Below are 12,432 nucleotides of genomic sequence, written 5' to 3' on the forward strand. Positions count from 1 at the left end.
TCATGAGTTGTTTTTTCAGTGTTGTTCATTTGGTTTTTTCAATGTAGTTCATCAGTTCTGTCTGTGTAATTTCCATTGGTATTTTCTCTTTCTTTGTGTGTGTGTTCTCAGTTGGATTTTTTCAGTTTGTTTTTCCACTGATTTTTCAATCAGTGTGTTTTCTATTGTTTTTTTTAAATGTGTTTTGCGTTTTTTCCCATTTTTTGCATTTTGCTTTCATACTATTTGGTGTGTTTTCAGTTTATATTTTTTGGTATTTTCCATTGATATTCTTTCAATATTTTTCAATACTTTTTTTCAGTGTGCTCAATCTTGTCTTTTCCTCCAGTTTTTCTCCATATTTTTCGCAATTCTTTGTTTCACAGTTTTTTTTTTCATTTTTGTTTAAATTTAAGCTTTCTATTTTTTTACTACATCTGATAAATTCCATCCGTGACTTCTGTCGTTGTATTTTTCAATATTTTTCATTTCTCAGTTTTTTAATCTTGCTTTTTCCACATTTCTAATATTCAAATTTTATCCTGTCAAATTTTCAAGTTATTTTTTTAAAATTACTTATCAACTTTTTTTTCTTTTTTGTTTTCGTTTTTTTCTAGTTTTTTTTAGTTGTGGTTTTTTACAATGTAAATACCATTTTTTTGTTCGTATCAATTGAAGTTCAATTCGTGTTTTGTCATCCCATTTTTTGATCAGTTTGTTTTCAAATTTTTCGTTTCTTTTTTTTTTCTATGCCCTGTTTTTTTATTGTTTCAAATTAATGTCTGTTTCATTGCATGTTTCAATACTAGTATGGGTTTAAATTTTTTACAAAATACTTTTTCAATTTTTAATTATGTGTTATAATTTCTTATCAGTGTATTCAGTTTTATTTTCCAATTCGAATTCTACATTTCATGTGTTTCGTTTTTCCAATTTTTTCCTTATTTTTTTTCTTATTTGATTTAGATTTTTTTTTCCAGTTTTTATTTCTCTTTTTTTCATTTAGTTTTAGCTTTTCATTAATTATGTCTACCATATTTTTCCGAAGAAATTTTCAGTTTGGTTTCTGGTTTTTATCTAATATGTTTCACAGCACTTCATTCAATTTCTCTCAAATATTTTTCCCTTCAGTGTGATTTTTCAGTATCATCCCGGTTTTTGGTTTTTGCATTCATAGATTCAACTATCCACTCCACATTTTCTCTTCAATTTTTTTTCGTGCTTCCTGTGATCAGAAAAAACGCTTCATTTAAATTCTAATTTATAATATTTCAGTTTTTAAGGATTTGCTCACAAATACCCGACATATAAGTGTATGCCTGACTTATTGGAATCGGCCAGATTGACTAACATTGCCTGCCTCCTTCTCTTTAAGCAGAAGAAGAGGAATTGTCGCTTTTGAGAGATAAAGACTGTAAGTAAAAAGTTCCATCCTTATTTTTCTTTGTTAACTGTTTTATACGTTGCAAATTTTAAATTTTATACACCAGTTTTTTTAATAACTTATTGGAGATTCTAGTTCTCGTAAGATCTCCAAAAAGATCTTTAAAAGCATCATGAGCAAAATTTCTTATTTCCCTCAATCGCAAAAATTATTTTGAGTGTATCCGGGTACTATTCATTGTCAATTTGTGTTTAGTCACTTTATCTTTATGTTAAGATTGACTTTCTCTCTCTCTCTCTTATAAACTTGGTCTGTTAATGGAAATATCGGAACTCTCTTCGGGTCTCTCCTCATTAATATTCAATTTTTGAAAAATATTTTACATATTTTCAAAATTATTTGTTACGCTAATTTTGGTTATCATATTTAATTTATAATTCTTGCCATGCTGTTAGGACATTCAACATTATAAATAAATTTCAATTATTAAATATTTCATTTAGAAGAAAAAAAATTCAAATATTTGAATAGCTTATTTTTCTTTAACACCATAATAAAATAAAAATTTAAATTTGCTTATGCAATCAATAAAGCATATACTGTGATATATAATGCAATAAAAAGATAGTGATTCCTTAAAATAATTTAGGTATTAATTATAATTATAATCACACTGAATCAAAAGTGAAAAAAAAAATATAATGAAAACACTAAATTTTAGTATTTTAATTTGAACAAATAATATGGTAAACTATTGAATATTATCAATTAAAATTTTTTTCACGGTTCCTGTAATCAGAAAAAACGGCTGATTTTTAAATTCTAATTTATTATTTTTCAGCTTTTGAGGATTTGTTCACAATTACCCGACATTATAGTGTATGCCTGACTCATTAGAATCTGCTGGATTGACTCTAACGTTACCTGCCTCCTTCTCTTTAAGCAGAAGAAGAGGAATTCTTGCTTTTGAAAGACAAAGAATGTAAGCAAAAAGTTCCATCCTTATTTTTCTTTGTTAACTGTCTTATACATTGCAAATTTTAAATTTTATACACCATTCATGTAACCGTTTTTTTTAAAAATAACTTCTCGGAGATACTAGCTCTCTTAAGATTTAAAGGATTGCTAAACGCATTCCTTAAAAACATCATTAGAAAAATTTCTTATTTTCTTCACTCGCGAGGAAAAAAAAACTCTTAAGATGCTTCTAACGAACTATATGTACTATAATCAACTTCAATTTTTTTATGCACACGAATTTTTCCAGACAAAAGGTTTCTCCATCGCTTTCTTTTTAATGAAGAAAACATTTTTAAAAATGATAAAATCAGAATTTTTTAACTCCATATAAATTCTATTAGTAATGAAGTTTTACCATTTTAAATGAATAGGTTTTCTAGTAAAAAAATTGGTTTTCATCTTTTATTACATTAATTGGTTTTTATATTTTATCACTTTAGTTTTATTTATTCATGCCAGCGAAAAATTTTAACTTATTACTTATGAATTTATTATTTAATCAAACAAGTTTGGTGGCTTATAATAAGCTGTAAGGAAAATATTTTCATTTACCTATTTGCTGATTAACTTTACTCAAAATTAGATTAAAATAAATTAAACTAAATAAATTATTCCAAAACCTCTATTAGTATGAAAATGTGATATTTTTGCATAAATAAATAAATGTCTTAACTTTTCAGTGTCTCTTTTTATAAAAATTTTGGTTTGCCTTGTAACTTATTAATTTTATATATTTGCCTAACTTAATATATTTGTCTTGTAATTTATTAAGTTTCTGCCTACAATAATTATAATAAAAATATTATAAGTTTTAAAATAACGTAACACGTGGTATTTGATATCAGTTCAAAATCTTAAGATGGCGCTGTGCTGACCTCTGACGGAATACCCGATTATGCCTGAGACTATACATGAATATATGCTTCAAGAAACCTGAAATAAAGAAATTATATACTGGATGCTTGAACTAATCACCCTTAGTATTGGGCTTTTCAGTACCCCTCTCAAAACAAAATAACTTAGCAAGTTGGGAGATGCAAATTAATCTTAATTCGGAGATAATTTAATATTGAGAGAATAAAGAAATGAATCATCCAACTTCGTCAAATTTCTAGACAAAAGTGAAAAATAAAGACAACAAAACCAGCTTGATTGTCTTATAAAAGTAGGATTAATTCATAAAAATCAGGTTTCAACTACTCTCCGTTTTATTTTGGCAATCAAACAGGTTTAGATTCCCTTAACCTCGCTTTCCTTTTTAAAGTGATTCGCTGGGATAGTATTTTTTGTTTCTTTCTTTACTAAAATATTAATTGACGAGCACTAACTTCAATTGCTTCAATTTTGACAAAAATTTCAAAAATATATACTGAAAGTGGTATTTACGGAACACCTTTCAAAATTAACTAGCTAACAAACAATTACGCATGCAGATTATTTCATATTGATTGCCCTTTATAAACATTTTTTAATAATTATTATTTAAGCAAAATAGTATATAACATTAACATAACTAATATTTCAGAGAAGAGAAAAAATATCTATCAAACTGAAGATAGTAGGGGAGAGTGGGGTCAATTGTAACATTTTTTACTTAACTATTTTTAACTAACAAAAAATCCAATATATTATTAGTATTAATTGACAGACGAGTAAAGTAGACTATCCTCTACTAGAAAAAAAATAAATACCTAATTTTAAATGTTATTATATTAGTTATTAACAATTTTTGACAATCGAGCACTTCTTACAATTGTCCCCACTTACGGGGTCAATTGTAACAGTTCATAAATTCAACTAAAACATAGTTAATTATACATAGTATCATAGTTGTGATATATTTCTTTATTGATCAAAATAGTAGTGATATTTTAGGAGTAAAAATAATAATGAGCGGAGACCTAAAGGGTTAAGCTTTTAACTTTAAGGGGTTAAAAATTTTAATTTATGCTGTGAAAGGTGACAAATAAAATAATGCACATGCAACGTAATATAAATGATATAGGAAACTATTGGTGGTTCTTAAAGGCTTAAGTAATGGTTTGTAAACATAAGATTATTTATTTTCAGCTGTTACAATCGTCCCTTTACTTATTGTTACAATTGTCCCCAAGACGCCACTTCAGCTTCATTTGTTAAAAACAATGCTAGTTAATTAGCAAAACTAATCTTTTTCTTATTGAAATGTTAATTAAGGTGTCCACTTACATATTCGGTTACTAATTTTTATTTGTTTAAACAAAATTACTTTGTTACAATATAATATTCTAATATCAAAAAAAGTACTTGCGTGGCGTGAAAATATCTTTTGTGATCTAACTCTTTCAAAAGTACATAAAAATGATTGCCATCAGGGGTGTACATGTAGATTTATTAAATACACCTTGTGCGCCACCTAGGAACCAAATCTAGAACCCGACACTCGAAATTTTTGCTCTGTTACAATCGTACCCTGTTACAATTGACCCCACTCTCCCCTACTTACTGAAAAATCAAAACTTGTTTGAATACCTTAAAGAAACGAAAGAGTAGTTTAAATGTGATTTAGAAACTCCTAATTTCATCAGTTACTGGTTTTGATGTTTTTCATCCCATCCCATCCATTACCTTTGATTCGACAGTTTTTGATCCTATGTTTTCTTTCCTCCTCGCTTAAATAATAATGTGAGTGCACTAATATGCATTACTTCATTTTTGACAAAAATTTTGAAATCAATATTAAAGGTGGTGACTATGGAAAACTACTGCACAACAATCTTCCAAACTTTACAACTCTTTTGTATAAACTGCTTTTCAACGTTACTGTTTTAAAAAAGGAATAATTAATTAATATATATAATTAGTCAAGATGAAATTTTCAGACAGCAGTATTGTACTTTAAGTAGTATATATATATATATATATATATATATATATATATATATATATATATATATATATATATATATATATATATATATATATACACACAGGGTGTTCCCGAATTCATGGTAAAAATTTTAAAGTTAGATACCGGACTTTGTAACAATCATTTACTGTTCAGGAATGTATGGACGCAAGTGACGGGATGAGGCTGAAACAGGAGAAATAAAGAAAAAAAGAGAATAAAGAAAAAAAGAGAAATTTAGTTATCGGTTGGTTGCGCAGGCCACCGTAATCGGTTGGTTGGCTGCCAAAGGAAAGTCCCATTCTCAATTACGCTAAATTCTACGATCGAAGACTTTACGTATTGCGAAAGATCAGATATGCATTGCATGTACGGAAGTACAAATGGTAACGGCAGAGTTGCGCAACGAATGTATCACGCGCAGTTTTCGGATCGACGAATGCCGGCTCACAGAATTTTTCAGCTGTTACATCGTCAACTTCGTGAAACGGGTTTTTTCTATTTCACCAGACATGAAACTGGTCGACGAACAAGTGCGAGCAGTCCAAGCCTGGAAGAAAGCATCTTGGACATTGTGGCTGATAGACACGAGTTACGTACAAAAGCTGTTGCTCATCATGTAGGTCTAAATCATCAGACAGTTTGTAGAATATTAAATTAAAATCGCTGACACCCCTTCCATTTTCAGCGAGTACAAGCTTTGAGTCCAGCAGATAATCCTTTCCGCCTGGGCTTTTCATTGGGTGGTACAGCAATGGGCGCTGAAAACGTACTTTATACGTCATGTACTATTTACAGATGAGGCGACGCTTACACGCGAAGGTGTGACTTTAATACGCGCAATTCCCATGTGTAGAGTAACCGAGAATCCACACGCAACGCGACCACATGCGCATTAACGACGATTCTGTATGGATGTGTGGGCTGGTTTTATCAACGACTTTTTGATTGGCCCATACTTACTACTGACGTGACTTAATGGCGAATGTTATCTTATTTTTCTAGAACATGTGTTGCCAGAACTACTGCAGGATATTCCAATCGAGATTCGTCACCGCATGAGGTTTCAGCATGATGATGCGCCAGCCCATTTTAGTTGCTCGAATGTCCGAAAGGGCTGCACGTGTGCGTGAAATAACTGGCATCTTTGAACGTGAGGCCAATCGCTCCATCGACGCTGTCAAGCATGTATCGGTACTGGTGAACGCAATTTTGACAAGTTATTGTAAACATTACTCTTGTCAACAACACTTTCAATAAAAAAATTTGTCGTTCCTTTCGTCTCTTATTTTTCGTGTTTGCACCTAACTGCCTCACTTGCGTTCATACAATAAATGATACGTAATCCTATACAATAAATGATTGTTACAATGTCCTGCACCTACCCTTAAAATTTGTTCCAAGAATTTGGAACCACCCTGTATAAATATTAAGGATTTTATCTATAAAAATACCTTAAAATACTAAATTTCAAAAAAATTAAAAATTATAATCTTCAATTATTCAATAATATTATTCTAATAACTTCAACTCAAAAATGTACAGATAATAGATTAATTTTGAAAAACACACCTAATAATTTTTTTAAAGAATATTTTATCCTTCCGAGTACCAATCCACTTCCTGCATAAAATATAAAATTCGATAAAATCCTCTCTTTACTATATTTGTTGAAAATTCCGGTAGAAAATTTTTCCAGAAGCCTTTCAAATGACTGATGCAGTAAATAAGTTAAATTCAAAAGTAAATGCTTTACGATTTAACTAATATTAAAAGATTTAATGAAAATTCAAAGCATTTAATTCGAGTAAAATTTTCAGCTAATTAATGAAAAATAATTCTAGAATGTTCATTTCATTGCAGCAAAAAATAAAAAATATACAAAAAAAAGTTAAACTGTAATAAAATTTTTTATTTATTTAACCCTTTGTAACTCAACAACTCTGATTTAAGAAATAATTACGCGGATGTTAGAATACATCATATTTAGCGTGTAAAAACTAATGAAAAAATTAAGATCTTAAAATTAAAAATTTATTGATAAAAAGTATTTGTTGAACATCTCCAATATCGTGAAAAATATCACAAAAATTCAAATATATTTAAAACTTCATGTGAAAAATTTTGAAATTGTTGTTTTTATGGTCACAAAGTCTCACATCACATTTTTCAATCCCTCCTTAGTTAAATATACAATCAAGGGGATTGTTGTAAAAAAATTGTATAGTCGATCGGAGGTGCCAGATCCTCTGCAAAGGATCAAAATTGTGATGGCACGTCTTCGGATAATTCTCTAGGATGTTTGCCAGACCGTCGCCAATAGCTCATTGTGCAGCTCTAGTGCGACGTAACTGAACAACATATAGCTTATTTTTTTAACATTTTATTTAGTTCCTACTACCAAAATTTTTCCTTTTAGTGCGCCGCTTATTTTTTTAAATTTAAATTTGTACAGATTATCAAAATTAAGCTTCATTGAAGTCGATAATAGTATGGTGATTTTTCACCGTTCCCCAAAAAAATTGTCGATTCTGTCATTTCCTTGTCTTTATGTCTCTTTGGAGTTTATTTATGCAATTCGTCCTTTGGCTCTCTTGAATTCAAAATTCTTGGAAATAACAACTTGCATATGTGCATGTGTAGTTTTAAATAAAGTTTATCATTATAAGTTTAGTATTTAAGCAAAATTTACCCTGACATCATTTTGGCCTTTGTTTCATATTGTTTTGCATTAAAATATCTAAGTTTCATTTGGCATTCTGGTTATCAAAATTATGTGTTCTGTAGTTATTTATGCTACGGTATTTATTTTGTTATTTTTATTTACATTGTTATTTGAATGTGGCAGAATTCATAGATCTACCCTGTAAGAATATATTTTCATGGAATGTACGGAATCAACGATTCTTTCACTCCTCGGAGGGCTGTTGTCCATGTTCTGGCTACTTATAAATGTGTCTGATAACCCATTTGGGGAACTATTTTGATTGCTAAAACTAAGATCATAAGCAGAGATAATAAGATAAAGAGGCAAATTGCAACAACTGCAGCATGTGCTTTGCTTTTTATCAAAGTTTTTTTTAAAAAAAAACGAAGAACTAGCTTTTTTTCCTCTGTATATGCATTATTGTAAAATGTGGCTCTGCATTCTATGATGAAATTTAAAATATGGTAGATGCGTACAAACCACAAATAAAAAAAATTAACCTTTTGTACATCATCAAATATTGATCTAACTGTTTTTGCAGTCAGATTAAAATAACCTCGCCTCCACGTTGGCGTTCGCTGGGCAACATTGCGATTAGAAAGAGGCATTATAAGGACCGATCACGGATCACAGTGGCTAAGAGGTTATATAGTAATAGTAGTAGTAGTACTTTAATTATATTGCACTGGAGCTGTATAATGGGTCCGGTCTGGGGAACATCCCCGAGTATGATCCGAAGGCATGCAATCACAATTTTGATCCTCTGCAGAGTGTTGGGCTCCCCCTCTTTGGTAGCTTGACGGTAGAACAGCTTAATGAAGACCGATACAACACACCCTCGGTTCTTTCGTAATTTGATCAACCTCCCTTTTACTGTCGGCAGCCAATGATGCTTGACTTCGGTGATTTACTGGAAACAGTGTCTTAACACCGGACCACTGCAGATAACAGGTTATAATAAAGTGGAAGTTTGATAAATTTAGTTCAACAAAAGCTACTCAATAAATAAGCTTTTTGATCCAGCTATATTTATAATAGAGGCACCGTTATTACAGGGAAGTCCTCTCTTCGTATTTCTTCAATTTCTGTCAGTTTGAAAAATTTGCAAATTCGCTATCCTTTAATTTGGGGGGGGGGGGAGCTGCTGAACAGCATAAATTGATTTAATGGCTCTTAAATTTTATTAAATCTGTTTGAACTTTTGCTAATACTAAATATTGGCGATCGTTTGTCTACGAGATAGCTATTGATTTTAATAAAAATACTTTCGGTTTCTGAGGTATTATGAACAATATTCATATAATAGGTAGTGTGATAAAATTTATAAACATCATTTATTTCAAATGGGCGAATAATTAAATTTTTAATGCCAATCACGTCTGCAAAAAGGCAATTTCAATTTTTCAAATAGTTTTGCATGAGGCATTATAAAAGAAATAAGCCAACATGAGCTGCGATGGCTCAGGGGATAGAGCGTTCGCTTTCTATTGCGGCGAACCGGGTTCGAATCCCAGGTCGATACGAATTGCGCATTCGGTTTGCACCGACCACAGTGCTGACGTGAATTATCCTCGGTGGTAGACGGATCATGGGTTAGAGTCCCTTTGCCGTCGGGCTAACCGTGGGAAGTTCTCGTGGTCTTCCTCTCCATGTAAAGCAAATGCGAATTAGCTCCATTAATTAGGAGTTTCCTTAACTTCTGGACTGGGTCCGAAATTACAAGGCTACTGAGTTGAACATTAGTAGTCGTAAACCCAGAAAATTGGGTCGGTTGTTCAACGACGGTTATAAAATATAAAAAAATAAGCTAACTTTAGAAACAACTTCTGAAAATAATGTTATGGAGCCAAAATATAATTCCCTACAGGTTTATTCGTTTTAAAGGGGTCGTATAGAGATTATTACCATCGTATCTATATTGATTTATCAGATACCATAATATCAGTAGTACCTATTACTATAATTTCAATTAATTAAGCATTGCTAGCCTGATTACAGTTCATGATTGTTGGTGATTTTATTCGCCTCCCCAGGAACCGATATGAGTAACACTAATCTAAGAAAAATATCGGCACTTAAGTGTTTCGGAGTCCGAAAAAACCTATTATCACAGTACTTATATTCGCAGTGCCAAAAAAAGGGACCACCCTGAATAACTTTTGTTCTAATGATCAGATCTTCACGTTTTAGAACTCAATCCTAATGGTTCAAAGGGCTGATTTCAAATACGCTAATTAATGAGTGCAGTCGATATTTTAAGTTACGAAATCCGCCACAAACACGTACTTTCTCTGAATAAACATACCTTTTCTTAGACGCATTCTGACCCTTTAAATAAAGGGGGTAGCCGCAATCTGGGTAATATCGTCCCCATAGTTTGGTCAGGAGAGCGATTCAAAGATTGAACTTCATAATATTAATTTTACTTTTTACGTATTTCGTCATATCTCGAGAAGTTTTCAAGCGAGTTCATAAATTCTGCACGCAATTGTAAAATTCGTTTATCGACAGAAAAATCCATGCAAAACAAAATGCACTTTAATAATTATTTATTATTTTTTATAATTTTATTAAATAATAAAAGAAAAATTTTGAATTGTAAGGTAAGGCATAAAATTTTTAACGTAATTATAAAGTATGTAATTTTATATGGCAAAATACAAAATTTGGGCCAAATGGGTTGAAAAGTTCGTATATTTAAAATTCGATTTCTCAGGAATTATTCAACCGGTTTCGCTCAAATTTTGTATTTTGAACCGCGATGGCTCAGGGGACAGACCGTTCGCCTCCCAATGTGGCGAACCGGGTTCGAATCCCAGTTGATACGAATTCCGCTTCCGGCTTGCACCGACCACAGTGCTGACGTGAAATATCTTCAGTGGTAGATGGATCATAGGTGAGAGTCCCCTTGCCGTCAGGCTAACCGTGGGAGAGTCTCGTAGTCTTCCTCAACATGTAGCGCAAATGCGGGTTAGTTCCATCAAAAAGTTCTCCACGAATGCAAAATTTCTCACTATACTCGATCCTGAAGTTCCCTTGTCTTCTAGAATGGGTTCAAAATTACAAGGCTACGGAGTTGAACATTAGTAATCGTAAACCCATAAAATTGGGTCGGCTGTTCGACGGTTATAAAAAAAAACATTTGCCATGTAAAAACATGCGCAACTATGAAGTTATGTAATAAAGTGTGTATTTTACAATTCAAAATGTTTTAAGCGATTATTAAATAAAATAATTAAAAATAATAAATATTTATTAAAAGTTATTTTTTGCTCAGAGTTATTTTTGGATAAATAAACTTTTAATAGCGTGGAAAAATAGTCTGCATGTACGAATGTAAAATAGCAGTCAACATGTTTCAAACGCTTCAAAAATAGGCGTCCATTTTCAAAACTTGAAAGAATCTTGAAAATGATGCCTATTTTTGAAGCACTTAAAACGACTGTTATTTCATATTTGTATATTTTTGAAACGAATAAAGTTTTGAATCAAATAATATCTTACAGCTTCAATCTCTTGAAATTATTTATTTAAAATTTAATTAGTTTAATTCAAAAAAATCATTTGAATGTTGAACCATAAAACGCTCATTTAAACCATATTGTGATTTGAGGAGATTATCAAGTTGACTAAATTGACTTGCGCCGGTGAAATGGAAAAGTACCCGTGACATAATACGAATTTTTAAACTGTTACTTCCAAATAACTGTATCGCCACTTCGCCCCACTTTTCAAATAATGCGCATAAAGCTATTTATTTCAATATTTAGTGATGTTTATATTTTGGACTATTTACTTTAATAGTTTTTTATGCGTAAAGTGCATGTTATGGTAATATATTGGGATCATAATATTTTATTTTATAACAGTTGTCGTACAGCTGGCCCAATTTTTCTGGTTTTTTCGACTACTAATTGTCAACTCAGTAGCCTTGTAATTTTGAACCCGTTCCAGAAGACAAGGAAATTCCTGGATCGAGTATTGGGAGAAATTTGTCTTCGTGGAAGAATATTTTTGATGGAACTAACCATTCTAAGTCATTTTATGAAGATGGATTCTAAGTCATTTTTATCTTTTTGATTATTTACTTACTTCTCCGTGTAGGGACCGTAGGAAACCTATTACCCCAGTAGGTGTTTTGCACCGTCCCAAGTCGAAACCACTCCAAAACAGTGACCCCGCAGCCCTACTGGAAATAGTCATACCTCGTTACCATAGTCACCGCCACAGGTCCAGACGAATGCCTGGGGGAGTTCTTATTTTAGACAAACTATACTTCTTAATGCTTTTCTTTACTTAGTGCATATTTTGACAGCTAATCGAAAGCTTTCTGCACACACCTATTATTCAAAGATAAATCCATATAAAAAATATTTTTTATAATTATTTATTTTTTTAATTATTTCTTTCAAATTATTTATTCTTTATTATATACGAAAATAAGCTTTTATATGA

General features: G+C 31.2%; 1 protein-coding gene across 1 annotated transcript in view; it reads left to right on the plus strand.

Annotated features, from left to right (window-relative positions):
- Positions 1-1,254: 1,254 nt before the first annotated feature.
- Positions 1,255-12,432, plus strand: part of LOC147816935 (uncharacterized) — a 266,782-nt gene continuing 255,604 nt past the window's right edge. The window contains exons 1-2 of the mRNA XM_087152910.1: positions 1,255-1,393; positions 2,205-2,345. The gene's annotated coding sequence lies outside the window, so the exon portion shown is untranslated. The remainder of the gene's footprint in view (positions 1,394-2,204; positions 2,346-12,432) is intronic.

This window comes from Parasteatoda tepidariorum, chromosome 1 (assembly GCF_982258835.1).
Source record: "Parasteatoda tepidariorum strain Cologne lab strain chromosome 1, Ptep-v5.0, whole genome shotgun sequence".
Lineage (NCBI taxonomy): Eukaryota > Metazoa > Arthropoda > Arachnida > Araneae > Theridiidae > Parasteatoda > Parasteatoda tepidariorum.